Source organism: Fulvia fulva, chromosome 12, assembly GCF_020509005.1.
Source record: "Fulvia fulva chromosome 12, complete sequence".
In the NCBI taxonomy this organism is placed as follows: Eukaryota; Fungi; Ascomycota; class Dothideomycetes; order Mycosphaerellales; family Mycosphaerellaceae; genus Fulvia; species Fulvia fulva.
The window spans coordinates 1,952,044-1,964,602 of record NC_063023.1 but is presented as its reverse complement, the minus strand read 5'-3'; positions in this window follow the sequence as shown (position 1 = coordinate 1,964,602).

Sequence of the window (12,559 nt, the reverse complement as noted above, 5' to 3'; positions counted from 1 at the left end):
TACTTTTATATACCGCTTTATTAGATCCGTAATATATATACTAGTTCTCCCGAGTAGGAAGGCTAGGTCCGGTCTCGTTATAGTTATTAGCTATATCTAGGTCCTATTATTACTCTAGTAGTTATCCTTACTACATCTCTCGTCGTTCGGGGCTATAGAACGGAGATTATCGTAACTATCTATTAGCGAGAGTGTTAGGCTTGCCTTTTCTTTTACTATGTCTATTTTAGTAAGGGCCTTACGGATATAATAGCCCTAGTCGAGTTTTAGGGTACCGTTACGCCTATCGCGAGTAATCTTTAGTCCTAGTAGTTTCTCCGGTTCCCTGAGATCCTTAATCTTAAAGTATTACGCGAACTACTTCTTAGACTATTAGATATCGGCTAACTTTAGTACTATAATAGGTATATCGTCTATATAGATAAGTAGTATAATGTCTCTCTTAGTATAAGTTAGGAGACATAGGTCTACCTCGGACTAGTAGAATCCTATTTTGACTAACGTAGCAATATAGAGCTTATTCTAGTCTCTAGCTACCTACTTTAGGCCGTAGAGACTCTAGAGTACCTTAAGGACCGTATTCGGTAGGGTTTCGACTCCTAGTAGGGGTTTTATAAGGATGTCTTTGGCTCGGTAGCTTTAGGTAAACGTATTATTGATGTGGGCCTAGTATATCTCGAGATCCCGCTCGTAAACTACTACTATAAAGACCCTTAGGGTGTTATAGCGTACTATAGGTACGAATATCTCTTTGAAGTTAACGCCGAATTTCTATAAAAATCCTCTTACGATAAGTCTTACCTTGAACTTTTCGATTTCCCCGCTAATAAGTCTCTTTACGTCAAAGACCTACTTAGAGATAACTATATTCGCCCCCCTTAGAGCAATAGCCGTTTCCTAGGTATTATTATTTAATAACGAGAATAGCTCGGTATCGATAGCGTCCTTCTTTAAGTAGCCCTATTTAGGATCCCCTACCGTAGCCTTATATATCTTCGGGATAGGTACTTCCTATTAGTAGGCGATATCGGGTCCAAATATAGTAAAGGCGTATTCTTAGACTTCGTCGAATAGTTCCTCTACCGTAGCTATAAATATACGTTCGTCGGTATTGGTAAGTCTATTATTTACCTATAGTAGTTAGTAGAACAAAGCTATTATAGCTTTATAGTGCTTAGCCTTATAGTCCTAGTCTTAGCCGTAGTTATCGTTAGGATCCCTAGTCCTTTTCCTCCGGACGATTAGTTCCGGTAGCTCCGGGGTTTCCTTAATCTTCTTATAGTCCGCGATATTATCTAGTCTACTAGGAAGTTAGATATAGAGCGGTCTTAAGATAGTTAGTCCTTTATCCTTAGCCGTAGCGGGTTCGGTCTCTACGTAGGGAGCGGGGATTAGCTAGGTCGGTTCTTCTATAGAGGACTCGGCTACTTTAGTACTAGAAAGTTAGGGTATTTTATACCCTATCTTGCTTACGTTACTCTCGTTAGGCCTAGGTATTATACTACCCGAGGATCGTAAGATTACTACCGGGGTATCTGCTAGTCGCTAAACTAGTAGTAGTTACGAGATCGCCGGTAGTCGACCGACTAGCCTTCGTTTAGGTACCTTACTAGGTTAGTTTATAAAGGAGACACCTAAATCTAGATCTCCCCCCTTCTTATTTTCGAACTAATCTACTTAGCTATACTACCTAATAGCTCGTATATCTAGCTCCTAGAACAACTATTACTTAGTCGATTGACCGTATCTAACGAAAATAGCTTCCTTACCCCGGTTTATTAACTTATCCTATCGTAGCCCTTTTAGATATAATTTCGGTTCTACGTAAACTACTGCCCTACAACCCTATACTCTTAGGTGATCCACCGTCGGTACTTTACTAGTAAATACTTCTTCCGGCAAAAGTTAGATACCGTTAAGTAACGGTCCGTTTAGTAGTAGGTTACGTATAACCGCCTATACCTCTAGCGCTTTAGGCTAGAATTCTACCTATATCCCCGATTTCTTAAGTATTACGCGGATCGCGTTCTCTGATACCTAGATTGACCTTTCTACTACTCCGTTTTGTATAGAGTTATAAGTATCCGTCGTATTGTATTAAACCCCCGATTCTTTCTCCTATTCTTTTAGAACTATTAGTAGCTTAGGTATATTATTACTCCGTACTACTCTTACGTAGCATTTCGATACTTTCTCTATAGTTAGCCGCTATTATCGTAGTGCTTACGGTGCGTCGGATTTGTTCTTAAGCGGGATTACCTACTTCTTTCTTAAGAAGTTATCTACGATCTCTAGCTAGTATTTAAAACCTAGCCTAGATATCGTATTTTCAAAGGGTCCGTAGATGTCGATAGATATAAGCGCAAGTCTTTCGTTCTTTTGTTTTATAATAGCGCCTCTTAACTTCCGTATATTTACGATAGAGTATACCTTATAGTTATACTCGTCCGGGATAGGAATCGGGTCCTTCTTATTACTTACCCTATAGACGTTCCGGAGTAATCCTTTACCTAGGTATACGAATCTTCTATACTAAAGCTCCTACTAATCCTCGGTAGTTACCGCGGCTAGAGCTTCCTTGTATAGTACCTCCGGTAGTCTATTATCTACCTAGTTTAGGGAGTCGGATATTAAAGATACTACCGGTACCCCCCCTTATAGTACTATTCGTACGATAGGCTTTCCGCTCTTATACTTAAGTATAAAGTTTAGAGGTTCGACATCGAATTACTTACTAAACTGCCTCTATAAAACTAGATTAACTCTGAGATTAGGAACAAATAAGACTTTCTCTAGCGTAATTTATTTCCCCGTTAGGCCTCCTATAGTTACTATTCCTTCATAGAATATATCTAGGTACACCCTACCGACTTTAATTACTTTCCTTCTCGCTAGTTTCCTAAGCGATCTAAATAGAGACTTATTGTCAGTTATGTATAAGGAGGTATAGGAGTCTAGTAACTATTCGGAGGCGGGAAAATTGCCTTTTACTTCGGTAGTAGAATAGGCGACTTCGTCGTCGTATATTTCCTCGGTATCGCTTTCTCGTAAGGTATAGGCTCGTATCGCCTTTACCTTTATCTTATTATCGGATTAGCTTCTCCTATCCTTCTACTGTTTCCTAGACTTCTTAAGGGCGTTTTAGGCCTTCTCTAGATCCCGGACTAGCTCTTCGTAGGACGTCTTTTCCGGTTACTTCTAGGTATTCTTCCTTTTAATAAACTCCTTTACGGAATCTAGTTCCGGGTACGATATAACTAGGTAGTTGCTATCGTAGATAAAGTAGCCGCTCTTACCCCCTTACCTCTAGGAGTATAGAGCGGTCTCGCCCTTACTCTCTTAGATCCGTAATTCGTAGGATTTAAGTAAGGTTATAGCGGATTCCTAGCCTAGCTAAACCTAGGCTAGGATAGTGTCCCTAGTACTAGCTTAGACGTCCGGGAGGCTACTTAGTAGGTACTTAAACCTCCGGATAGGGTCCTTATAGTAGGTCTCTTTACTATCTATTTCGGTAATCTATATAGATAGGTTACCTAGATATATCTACCCTTATCTAATTGTCTAATCGTCTAGTAGCTTAAACGACACTAGCTGTTTTATAAGCGCTACTACGTATGCCTTATAGACCTTACTATACTTCTTCTATAGAAGTTTCTAGATCTCTTTCGTATCTCGTATATCTAAGATTTCTTAGTTATCCTCCTCGGATAAATATACTAAGATAGTATATCTCGCTATACCGTTCGCCTTTAAAGTGATCTTAGGCGTAACGGATTCTAGGAGATTAGCCGACGAGTCGTCGATAACCTAGAATACCTCCCGGCTTTCGAGATAGTCTCGTAGTATAACGAACTAGCGCTTCTAGTTCTTACGAGTAAGGGTAGGGCCGACCTTCCGGGGGCCCTCGTAACTCGTTAAGTCTTCTATAGCGAAGGTAGCCTTAGATATATAGTAAGCTCTACTTAACTACGGTAGTTAGAATAAGCTTAGACTCCCCGAGTCTATTAGTAGCGTTCCGTATAGTAGACTCCCCGAGTCTATTAGTACGTTACCGTACGGATTCCGGGTATAGGGTATAATACCCTCCGTCGTACTTCCTTAGTATATCGATGTCCTATTAAGCAAACCCGGGCTTATAACCTGTTAAATAGGTATAGTATATATATACGGAAGTTAGGACACGTAATAGGGAAGGAGGAAGGACTAATAGAGTATATAAAGGTATATACTAGCTAGCAAGTTCTTCCCGCCCCTAGTCGAGGCTGATCTAAGCGACATAAACAGCTCTACTCCCCTAGCCCCTAGCATCGCGGTCCAATAGGAGGTGTCCGAGGGAGAAGTTGCCGCTGTGCTAAGGAAGTTGCCGGCGAAGAAAGCCCCGGGGCCGGATAGGATCCCAAACGAGCTACTAAAGAAGTGTAGAGATCAACTAGCCCTAGCAGTTATAGCGATCTTTAACGCCTACCTACAGACCGGGTACCACCCGATAGCTTTTAAACAATCGACGACAGTGGTCCTACGTAAGCCGTAGAAGGAAGACTATACGTAGGTAAAGTCGTACCGCCCAATTGCGCTCCTTAACACTCTTAGGAAGGCGCTTAAGAAGCTAGTTATAACGAGACTCTCCGAGGCGGTAGAGGAACACTCCCTACTCCCGGACACCTAGATGGGTACGCGCCTATAGCGATCGACGCTATCCGCGATAGAACTTATCACCTCTTAGGTAAAGGCCATCTAGTATAAGAATAGGGACAAGGTGGCTTCCTTACTTAGCCTAGACATATCGGGAGCCTTCGACTACGTGTTATACCCGCGGCTACTCTACATCCTAAGGTCGAAGGGACTCCCTAAGTGGCTTGTCAACTTCGTACGGTCCTACCTCTAAAACCGTAGTACGTCGATCCTAGTCGGCTAGTATAGAAGCCCATTTTAAGCAGTCCACACTAGAATCCCGTAAGGCTTAACGCTAGTACCTATTCTGTTCCTCTTCTTTATAGCGACGCTGCTCCCAGCCCTAGAATCCCAGAACACCGCTACGAGCGGCTTCGTAGACGACACAAACATCCTAGCGTAGTCTTCCTCGACTAAGGAGAACTGTAGGCTACTAGAAGAGAAGCACAAGATCTACGAGGACTAGGCTAGGAGGTACGGGGCTCGGTTTGCCCTAGAAAAGTACAATCTGATACACTTTACGCGCCGGCCACGGTTCTACAAATATACAAGCTTCTATCTAGATATAGGGGCACACGACTAACCCGGCAAATCAGCTCAGGATCCTCGGACTATAGGTGGACCCGGCGCTACGGTAGAGGAAGTACGTATAGGCAATATTACGGAAAGCTAAACAGAATATAGCATTATGCTAGAGGCTCACTACGTCTATATAGGGGGCGGACTTCCGGCAGTCACGACTTCTATATACGGCTATTGTACGGCCAGTCCTTACCTATAGTAGCCAAGTGTAGTCCTTAGGGGAGAGGGCCTGCCTATCGAAGGGACTCGTCGCGCCGCTAGCGAAGATCCAAAACTAATGCCTAAGGAAGGTCACCGGGGCATATAAGTCGACACTAACGAGGATACTTAAGCACGAGACCGCTATACCGCCGATCGACCTATATATCTAGGGACTACGGACCTCCTACTTAGGCAAGTCGGCACAGTACCTAGTATAGAAGGTCATCGCTAGTGTAGTCACAAGGGCCCGCGAATCAGTACTAGCGTATAGGGGCATTCGACCCGGAAACGAGCCGAACTACCGGGTAAGGGACGAACAGCTAGCAACACAATAGGAAGGTAAGAAATCGTTTATAGAGCAACTATGGAAAGAGAGGTAGAACAACTAGGTTGTAGGGCATAGTGGACGCCCTTAGCTAGCGGGACAACCTAAGGAATGGTTAGCTACAAAATCCGCGGTCAAGCACCCCCCGAAGCTCATCTACTACCGCCTTACGAGGGCACAGAGTAGTATAGCAACCCAACTACGAAGCGAACACATCGGCCTCTAGGGGTACCTATTATAGAGGAAGGTTCCAGGATACACGAATACTAGCTGCCCCTACGGCTATCGCTCCTAGAACGTACGGCACGCACTCCTCGTCTATCCGAGGTGGTCGCTAGGAAGGGGGGAGTGGATAGCAAAGGCGAGGAACCGGACGATTAGGGCACTTCTTAACAACGCTAAGGACCTACGGCGCATTACGAACTGGATACTAGAGAAGGGCTAGCTAGAACAGTACCGCCTAGTAGGAGCAGTGTAGGAAGAGAGGACACGACGTAGCGCGACGAGACCGGCTGGGAGCGGGGGCTAACGGGGTAGTGACATGGACTACGTACGTTCAGAGGGAAAGCTAAACTAGATAAGGAGTAGTCGGGGGCGGGAAGGGTTTTCACCTATTCGGGTTTCCCTTTGTACATAACAATAGATATATACCTACATAGGCCGGATAGGGTCCTAGAACAGGGGAATGACAAATCTATCTATCTATCTATATAAAGGTATATAGTAGAATAGTATTTAGTACTAAAGGTGTCTCTACTATTAGTATAGAGACTACGTCTCTTATACCTATATAGAGGGATATTACTCTAGTCCTAGTTCTATTTTACTACGCCTTATTAGTTTTATCTATATCTTATCCTACGACGGTAGTTCCTCCGACAGTCTTGTACTAACTAGCTAAGCGACTTTAGGTCCTCTAAGTCGCTCCTACTATTCGTATAGTATTATAGTAGTATTGCCGTACTATTGTCTCGACTAGCTTAGTATATACTAAGTTAGTCTTAGTACTATACGATATGCCTACTAACCTATATTCGTAATAAGGAGCGTAATTAGGCGGTACGACTTTACCTACGTATAGTCTTCCTTTTACGGCTTACGTAGGACTCCTATCGTCGATTATTGAAATACTTTTAGGTAGTATCCGGTCTATAGGTAGGCGTTAAAGATCGCTACGATTACTAGGGCTAGTTAATCTCTATACTTCTTTAGTAGCTCGTTTAGGATCCTATCCGGCTCCGGGGCTTTCTTCGCCGGTAACTTCCTAAGTATAGCGGTAACATCTCCCTCGGATATATTCTATTAGACCGCGATACTAGGGGCTAGGAGAGTAGAGCTATTTATATCGCTTAGATTAGCCTCGACTAGGCGCGGGAAGAACTTACTAGCTAGTAGACGCGCCTTAGCCTCGGGGTCGCTAACCGGGCTACTAGGTAATTATAGCGCTAGGATAGAGAAGGAGGGGCCCTATATAGGGTCCTATCGGGCCCATTTCGCTAGCTTCTATATCCTCGCTAGCTTGTCGGCGATTTCTTCTACTATAGCTCTCTAGCCGACTACTTTCTCCCTCCGTATCGTAGCTTTCTTCTATTAGTATACCTCCCTATATACGTTCTAGGCCTCCTCGCTATAGCTGCTCGTCTATACCCGGCGGGCTCTCCTTACTTCTCTTACTACCGTAGTATACTTTGGCATCTAGTATAGTTTATGTTGAGAATATGCAGGTCATAGGGTCAACATTAAGTGCTTAGGGGGATTAGTAATCAGGGCTTGCTAGTCAAGTCCTAAGTACAGCTGTCCCTCCTGAAATACCTACACTAACACCGGCGATACTGTATGTAGATACACGCTATCCCATTGGGTCCTTCTTCGTCTTTTGTATGATCCGCCGTCTTCCACTGCTGCCTAACTCGTACCTATTTAACAGGTTATGAGCCCGGGTTAGCAACTCGGTGTTTCACCCTCGACAAAGTCGTATTGGAGTTATTCCTCTTCAGAACAAAAGGAAGGCAGACTAGAGGCCGCACCCGCCTTGCATAGGAAGCTACAGCCGTGCTATAGGTGCATATAAGACGTGAAAGAGCCTAGTGAGGCACTATTAGACTCCGAGTCAGGGAGCCTATGCCAATACCTTAGACAAGTGGGCGAGCTTACTAAGAAGAGTCGCTCTCCGGACATCGCGTTCGTATCGACTAACTGTTCATTCTAAGAGAGCCGCAGTGTCTCAGAAACCCCCTCTGCTAAGAGAGTTACGCTACAGTGTCTCAGCACTAACACGATCCTTCGACTTTCCTCCCCTTCCCGGCGGATAGCCATCCTCTCCGCCATCAACCTCGCGTTCGTTTTATCCCATTTCGATCCGATCGCGTACGACCGAATACATCCTTTTACCTAAGGGTAGCTAACCTGTCCCTTAACTTATAAAAAATGGAGAACGAGACTGGGTTTACAAGAAAGAGAGCAGCACCTGTTCTGACAAGAGAGAACCACGAAACATGGTTCAAGCTGATGAGAATATACCTAGTATCAAAGCAGGTTGACTGGGTCCTCGAAGACATCATTACGGACATTCCCGCTGCAACCCTATCTATAGCGACACCCTCTACATCATCGGAGTCATCCCTTCCTTTAGATCAAGCGATAAGGAAGGCATCGTACAGACGGCACAATGCAACGGCCCTGTATAAGATGTACATCTGTCTGTCGACAGATGACCAAGAGATGACATACGAGATCCGGCATGCGAAGGAGTTGTGGGAATGGGCTGAAGCCAAATACAAGAGAAGACTTCTCGCTACTGGAAGAAGTTTGCTTCAGCAATACACCAATTTCGTGATGACAGAGGACCAGTCAATAGATGACGCCTGGCAGGAGCTTAGCTCAATTGCAAGGAGGGCTGTTTTAATCTCGCCTCAGTTCCAAGACATCAAGACTGAGGACAGAAAGATCCAGCAACTCTTAGCAGCTCTGCCAGACTCATTTGGCTCAATTCGCGATGTAATTGATGCCCAGGTGAATCTCTCACCACAAGACATTCTTGCAATCCTTAGGGAGAAGCAAGAATCAATGATTCATCAAGGGACAGCCATGTTCGCTAAGAAGGGTTTCCAGGGCAAGCTCACGTGCCATCTCTGCAATGGTGACCATTTTATGAGTAAGTGCCCACACCTTTCTGCAGCTCAGCAGGCTGTTAGGAACAAGGACAAACTAGCTAGGGTTACCTACCCTGCTAAGAGACAACCGTCACCACCTCGTAGGAGGTCATCATCACTAAACCTTCGTGATGTCCTCAAGGTGATGACGGACCTTGCAAAGCAGATGAAGGAGAGCCGCAAGCCAAAGGCCTCCTCTAGTAAGAAGCCTGCAAGGGCCCGTGCGACCCAGGAAGACGCATCAGACTCTGAGATACCATCAGAAGATGATGATGTTGATGAGGTTGCCCATTCAACTGTGGAAGCCAAAAGCAAGTACCCCTCCTCAGAGTGGTTGCTTGACTCTTGTGCTTCATCCCATATGACTGACCAGGATTCACTTTTCAGGACCCTGAAACCTCTTCAGAAGAGGAAGTGGATCAAGGTTAGGGGTGGCTACCTACATGCCACACATGAGGGCAGTGCAGTGATGGGTGGTCCTTCTGGGAAGCAGATTGTCTTGAAGAATGTTTTGTTTGTTCCTGGCCTTGGAGTTAGCCTTGTCTCTTGGAATCAGTTCAGCCAACAGTTTGCTGTCCAACCGCCCAGTTTCACCCTCAAATCCCTTCCTGGAAAACCTGTTGTCCAGATAAAGCTGAGAGGGGGTGTTCCATTCATTCAAAGTGTTTCAGAGCAGCTTGAAGCTATGCCTCAAGCATATGCCTCTCTATAGGAGCATGACTTGGATCTGTCCAAGTTAGGTACACATTTTGAGTGTGAATTGGAACAGGCTATGACTGCCACTGAGTCCCAGGACCAGTGGGAGCTATAGCATAGAAGATGTGCACACCTTAGCAAGGGACTGCTAAGAAACCTGCATAGAGTCACTGACAAGAAAGATCCCATTCCTGTTCCTTCTGAACACCAGAACTGCAAGGTCTGCTCCCTTGCAGACATGAGGAAGTTCAAAGGACCTGCCACAGAGAGGAAAGGAGAGAGGCTGGCCCTCATCTCTATTGACATCTGTGGGCCTTTTCAAGGTGCAGTCTCAAGACTTGGCTTCAAGTACTGGCTTGAGATTGTAGACAACTTCTTAAGGAAGAAGTGGGTAGTCCCTTTGAAGGCTAGGAGTGATGCTCCTACAGCTCTAAAGGAATGGAAGGTTCAGGTAGAGAACAGCTCAAGGTGTTTTCTATCTGCAATCCGTAGTGATGGTGCAAGGGAAATTCTTTCCTTGCTAAAACAGTGTTTGTGCAACTTCCCCAACCTCCAAAAGACATTAGAGAGTACCAGAAGATTGGAGTAGAGGGGACTCCAAGAAAAGAAAAGGAAGAGGAACTTGTTCAGGAGGATCAACCTCAACAGCCACCTCAGCTTGCAGGCAACAAGAGGTCAAGGGGGGATGAAGATGATGGCTCTACTGAGCATGAAGCCAAGCATCATAGGGCATTGATTGCTCAGATGTTTCATCTTGATCCAACTATGAGCTGGGTTGAGGAAATCCTGAATGATGTGGAGGGATATGCATTTGCTGCTGTTAGGCAGGCCATAGCCTACCGGCAGGAAGTGCCAATCCCAAAGTCCTATAAGGAGGCAGTGGGAGACCCCAATTGGGGACATATGTGGAAAGAGGCAATCCAGAAAGAACTTATTGCCTTAGGAAGCAACAACACCTTGGATCCAGTTGTACCACCAAGGGGTGCAAACCTGGTTACATCTAAGTGGGTTTTTGATGTGAAAAGAATGATCAGTGGAGCCATTGAAAAGTTCAAGGCAAGACTGGTTGTAAGAGGGTTTTCACAGAAATATGGTGTTGACTTTGAAAAGACCTTTGCACCTACTGTTAGGCATGATACCCTTAGGGTCTTCATGGCTGTAGTATGTGAGAGAGATCTTGAGATGCACCAGGTGGATGTGAACAATGCTTTCACCGAAAGCAGCCTTCTTGAAGACATCTACATGATCCCACCCCCAGGTGTCGAAATTCCACCAAATATGGTCTTCAAGGTCCTTAGAAGCCTGTATGGACTGAAGCAAGCAGCTAGAGATTAGAACAAGCTCTGTGTTGCCAAGCTAGAACAGATTGGATCCACCTAGTCCCAGGTGGATCCATGCCTACTCATCCACAGAGGAAGAGACATCATGGTCCTCACCTATGTGGATGACATCCCCATTGCAGCTCCAAAGCTGTCAGATGTTCAGTGGTTCAAGGCTGAATTTAGAAGAGTGTTCAAGATCAAAGATCTTAGGGAACCTGAGAAGATCCTTGGAATGAGGATTACAAGAAACAGGTCCTAAGGTACTGTAAAGCTTGATCAAGGACACTACATCCAAACTAACCTTGCCAAGATGGGCATCTCTCCAGAGAAGGCCACACCCACACTCTCACCTATGGACAGCTATAAGGATCTGAGACCTTCAGCTACTATGGATGAGAGGTGCAACAAACAGGAGTACCAGAGTTGCAATGGTACCTGGATGTGGCCAATGACAATGACAAGGCCAGACCTTGCTTTCCCCCTTGGAAGAATCAGCTTATATGTTGCTGACCCTTCAAAGCAACATCTTCGAGCCTTGAAGAAACTCTCCAGATATCTGAGATCATACCCAGACCTGGGCTTGATGTACAGAAGAGGAGGAGGTATTCTCCAGGGATACTCAGATTCTGGTTATGCTATAGACAAGGCAGACAGAGTCTCAATCCTTGGACATGTGTGGTTCCTTTGTGGATCACCTGTGTCCTGGATGAGTAGGAAGCAGAAGTCTGTTGCCACATCAACAATGGAGGCTGAGTTCATGGCCATGAATGCAGCAGCTAAGTAGTCACAGTTTCTTGCTGCAGTCCTTAGAGAGATGAGGTGTCCTGACCTGGTTGGAGAGTGTTCATTCCAACCTAGGATGAAGGCAAGCAGTACTGTTGATGAGCTGAGACCCGTGAAGTTTATGGGTGACAACCAAGCAGCTTTGACCTTTGTCAAAAATGCCCATGTCCATGACAGGTCAAAGCATATTGATGTGGCATACTACTATGTCAGGAATCTCTAGTGGCAAAAGAAGATTGTAGTGGATTACTGCCACACAAAGGACATAGTTGCTGATGGGCTGACTAAGCCCCTCAATGGCCAGCAGTTTCAAAACTTTGTGAGGCAGCTCTAGCTTGTATAAGGGATTGTTTGAGACCTTCTGACCTGAGTGGGAGTGTTGAGAATATGCAGGTCATAGGGTCAACATTGAGTGCTTAGGGGGATTAGTAATCAGGGCTTGCTAGTCAAGTCCTGAGTACAGCTGTCCCTCCTGAAACACCTACACCAACACCGGCGATACTGTATGTAGATACACGCTATCCCATTGGGTCCTTCTTCGTCTTTTGTGCGATCCGCCGTCTTCCACTGCTGCGCAACTCGTACCTGTTTAACAATTTAGACTATATCGTTAGTTAGGTAAGCGGCACGTAAAGTAAGGTCGCTTTTCTTATTTCGTCTATTAACCCTTAGACTGCCTCGTCTATCTCGTCTTTACTATTATATTGCTACTACGCGATCTAGACTAGCTACTAAGGTGTTTATATATTTACGCCCTATGTCGCCTTGTCTATATTAATAAGATAAAAGGTATATAAGTATTACTAAAGTAGATAACGAGGGCGTTG